Genomic DNA, 817 nt, shown 5'->3' on the forward strand with positions numbered 1-817 from the left:
TCTGGCGGCAGCAACAATTTTTATGGCAGAAGCAAATAATTTGGGAAAGGTAATACCAAGGGTTTGTTTTTTTTTGAAGTACCAACGAAAATGATTTTATGGTTGGGGGTCACCACAACATGAGGAACTGTATGAAAGGGTCGCGGCGTTAGGAAGGTTGAGAACCACTGACCTAGAGGAACCTGTCTCTACCGGCCAAACGGCCCATCTTGTTGACAACTCCCCAACTCTTTGCAAAAGAGTAAGAAATTCTTGAAACCTTGGGTTTTGGAACGCAGCGCTTCATTTGCCAGAGAAACTCAAAGTGTAGTTGACTTTAGACAAACGGCTCCTGTTAAGAGTCTGACCACTTACGCGTTCTCCCCGAGGCTGTGGCCTGGGCCTCATGGTAGGCACCTCCTGAACACTTGGTCCCGCACGGCCTTTAGCAAACAAACATTTTGCAAAGATCCCCTCCAGGATCCATTTTTCTTGAAATTTGGGTTATGTTCTCCTAAACGCATTAACTGAGGCTGGCCCCCTCCCTGCACAAGCTCAGTATGCATTTGCTTGCTACCGCCTCGGCCTGCCCTGCGGTTAATCACCATTTGTTTGCCATCCATTCCATCTGCAGGCCTGGACCTAGCCGAGCAGTCACTCCTCCAGATGAAATATGAACATTTAAACTAAGCCTGGGAGCACCATGGTCCCTGGGGATCCCCACTGTTTATAATTCCTCATCCAGAAAAGTACCTGTTTATCCTATTTTCTTTTTTGTTTCCTGTCTCTAAGGACAATTCCGATCCGTGGCGATCCCCCCCACCCTAACCCCAACCAG

The sequence above is a fragment of the Myotis davidii genome, unplaced genomic scaffold (genome assembly GCF_000327345.1).
Source record: "Myotis davidii unplaced genomic scaffold, ASM32734v1 scaffold164, whole genome shotgun sequence".
Lineage (NCBI taxonomy): Eukaryota > Metazoa > Chordata > Mammalia > Chiroptera > Vespertilionidae > Myotis > Myotis davidii.